The sequence below is a fragment of the Myotis daubentonii genome, chromosome X (genome assembly GCF_963259705.1).
Source record: "Myotis daubentonii chromosome X, mMyoDau2.1, whole genome shotgun sequence".
NCBI classification, from domain to species: Eukaryota; Metazoa; Chordata; class Mammalia; order Chiroptera; family Vespertilionidae; genus Myotis; species Myotis daubentonii.
In genome coordinates, this window is record NC_081861.1 from 4,738,019 (window position 1) to 4,741,929 (window position 3,911).

The 3,911-nt window shown below is 40.3% G+C and overlaps 1 pseudogene; it reads right to left on the reverse strand.

The window, feature by feature from the left end:
• Positions 1 to 547: 547 nt before the first annotated feature.
• On the reverse strand, positions 548 to 2,127 carry LOC132223790 (cell cycle control protein 50A-like; annotated as a pseudogene).
• Positions 2,128 to 3,911: the final 1,784 nt, after the last annotated feature.

Sequence of the window (3,911 nt, forward strand, 5' to 3'; positions counted from 1 at the left end):
CTATCTCTTTTTTCAGTGTCCTTAAATTTTCTGAGTACAGGTCCTTTGTCTCGGTTAAATGTATTCCTAGGTATCTTAATTTTTTTGGTGCAATGGTAAATGGGATTGCTTTTTCAATTTTTCTTTCTGTTAGTTCATTATTGATGTATAAAAATGCCATAGACTTCTGGGTGTTAATTTTGTATCCTGCTACATTGCCGAATTCATCTTTTAAGTGTAGTAGTTTTTTTATGGAGTCTTTGGGGTTTTCTATGTACAATATCATGTCATCTGTGAATAAGGACAGTTTTACTTCTTTTCCAATTTGGATGCCTTTTATTTCTTTTTTTAAAAAATATATTTTATTGATTTTTTTACAGAGAGGAAGGGAGAGGAATAGAGAGTTAGAAACATCGATGAGAGAGAAACATTGATCAGCTGCCTCCTGCACACCTCCTACTGGGGATGTGCCCGCAACCAAGGTACATGCCCTTGACCGGAATTGAACCTGGGACCTTTCAGTCCGCAGGCCGACGCTCTATCCACTGAGCCAAACCGGTTAGGGCTCTTCTTCTTTTTTTGACAATGATGAAGTGTTTTATTTAGATTTGGTCTTTCTTCATTTTTTTATAACTTTGAATCCTGAAAGTTAGCAAATCATTATACTCATACATCTTGTAATTCCTCTCTTTACACAATAGGCACACATATACAGCACGTATGTCAATATAATATTTATCAACACAGCATAAACAGTTAAGCAGCAGACACATTTCACATGAGAGAGGCTCTATGCATATGGGCTGTCCCATCAAGAAGCAAACATTAGAATGCCATTTCAGTAGTTACAGTGCTGACATGATCAATAAGGTTAATTTGTTTTATACCCATCATATATTTTCATAAGTCATCCATAGGAATGAAGTAAAGGACAAAGACTTTTTTAAATAAAAAGTGATATGCCAACCTCAAAAATGGCATACTAACCAGACATAGGCATTCAAAAGCTAGGCTGAACAGAACTGGCCTTGATGTACATGCAGTAAGTTTGTTTTCAGAATATAAAATTAAATGGTAATGTCAGCAATATTACTACTGTTTCTATACTTATGATTAATTACTAGCAATACAACTCCCAGAAGGAAGGAGTTGGATCTAGTTGTGACATAAGCAATTCCCAAAAATGGATTTTTTCCTCCCATCCATGAAATAGTGCTTAAGATCATCCGTTTTCATCCATCAAAAGAATGTACAGAGTAATTGTATTTGATATTCAAAAAGTAGTCTCCAGCTAGTAACGTTGGCTGTAAATCACTTTTCCGCTCTATAATACGATATAACTTACGAAAAGTAGGCAATGCTGCAGTACGCATCCAAACAATAAAATCTTCATTTATGAACCCATTATTATCTTGGTCAGAATCCAGCAAGTATATTGGGTTAACCCAGTTTACTGGCTTTGTTGTATCTTTGAATCGTTCTTCTAGGGGGCCTTCTCCAGGGGGATTTCTAAATTTCACATTTTTATCTGTCCACCAAGCAATACCTTTCTTTTTCAAAGGAATTGCTGTTGAAAATGAGCCACTGACAGCCAGAAACAATTCTAATGTATCATTAAACATGCTGTTGGCAATAGCTCCACAAGGAGCAATTGGTTTGTCTTCATTTTTTCGGTAAGGCTCACGTTCCTTACTGGGATTAAGTAAAGCAGTAGGATCTCCATTTAGTTGACTATCATCTCGAGATTTCACATAACGACGGTGGTTTTGATAGAAATTAGACAGTCCATAATACATAAACACATTGCCCTCAAATAACTGTTCCAGTGTGAAGTTAATTGTACAAATACAGGTGTCACATTCCAGGACAAACATTTATTGCAGGGACTGGAAGTGCCTATTCCGATGTAATCAGTCTCGAGCTCATGGATTTTCTTAGAGGTGAAGAAGATGCCTTTGCCAGTTGGGATGAAGAGGCCGATGATGATGAAGGTAGGGAACACCATGCCAGCCGTAAGGATGGGCTGCCAAGCTGGCAGGCGATGCTGTTGAAGGCCGTGTCATCCGGCCTCTGGTTCTTCGCGGCGCCCCGGGGAGCGCACGGGGGCCCGCTGTCCACCTCATCCTTCGAATTATAGCTCATCGCCATGGAACCCCCCCCTCCCCGGCGTGGCTCCGCCAGGCGCTGGTGTCACCATAACTGGTGCTGTTTCCGCTCAGGCGAATTCTTCTTTTCCAGATGTCCAATGCCATTAATGCAGGTGCTTCCAGGGTTGTCGGTGCTTGGGCGCCATTTATTGTTGGTGCTCTTATCCCATTTCGGGCGTCCATTTATTGCTGGCACTTCCAGGGTTCAGAAAGCCCCAGTTCGGGACACCATTTATGCCGGGGTGCATGTCACAGCATCAAGAAGGGTTCAGGAATCTGGAAAAGGCTGCGCGTAGATGACATAGGAATCCAGAGACTAATAAAGAGTCTGGAGACGAGTTATAATTCTGAAAAGCATTGGGGGTCAGAGGACCTTCAGCTAAAGGAACTGAAGACCTATTTCTTCTTGTCTGATCGCAATGGCTAGTATTTCCAGTACTATGTTGAACAGGAGTGGTGAGAATGGGCATCCCTGTCTTGTTCCTGTTCTTAGGGGAAATGGTTTTAGTTTTTGCCCATTGAGTATGATGTTGGCTGTGGGTTTGTCATATATGGATTTTATTATGTTGAGGTATGATCCCTCTATTCCCACCTTGCTGAGAGTTTTTATCAAGAAATGGTGTTGGATTTTGTCAAATGCTTTTTCTGCATCAATGGATATGATTATATGGTTTTTATCTCTCAATTTGTTTATGTGGTGTAACACATTTATTGATTTGCAGATATTGTACCATCCTTGCATCCCCAGAATAAATCCCATTTGGTCATGGTATATGATCTTTCTAAGGTAATGCTAGATTCTATTTGCTAGAATTTTGTTGAGAATGTTGGCATCTATGTTCATGAGGGATATTGGCCTGTAACTCTCTTTGTATTGTCTTTATTTGGCTTTGGGATTAAGGTAATGCTGGCTTCATAGAATGAGCTTGGAAGTGTTCCATCCTCTTGAATTTTTTGGTATAGTCTGAGGAAGATAGGTTTAGTTCTTTGAATGTTTGATAAAACTCCTCTGTGAAGGCGTCTGGTCCAGGGCTTTTGTTTGCTGGAAGCTTTTTTTAAAAATATATTTTATTGATTTTTCACAGAGAGGAAGGGAGAGGGATAATTAGAAACATCGATGAGAGAGAAACATCGACCAGCTGCCTCCTGCACACCCCCTACTGGGGATGTGCCCACAGCCAAGGCAAATGCCCTTGACCGGAATTGAACCTGGGACCCTTTAGTCCCCAGGCCAATGCTCTATCCACTGAGCCAAACCGGTTAGGGCTGCTAGAAGCTTTTTGATAACTGCTTCAATTTCTTTTTTTCTTTTTTTATTTTCTTGTTTAAAGTATTACAAATAGTAGTATATATGTCTCCTTTTTTTCCCCCATTGACCTTCCCCCGGCCTCCCCTACCCCCCAGCACATGCCCTTCCCCCATCTTCCCCCTAGTGTCTTGTGTCCATTGGTTATGCTTATGTGCATGCATATAAGTCCTTCGATTGATCTCTTACACCCCCCCAACACTCCCCAGCCTTACTCCTGTAATTTGAAAGTCTGTTCGATGCTTCTCTGCCTCTGTATCTATCTTTTTGTTCATTAGGTTATAATGTTCTTTATTATCCATAAATAAATGAGATCATGTGGTATTTTTTTCTTTCACTGCCTGGCTTATTTCACTTGGCATAATGCTCTCCAGTTCCATCCATGCTGCTGCAAATGGTAAGAATTCCTTCTTTTTTATAGCAGTGTAGTATTCCATTGTGTAGATGTGCCACAGTTTTCTAATCCACTCATTTGCTGA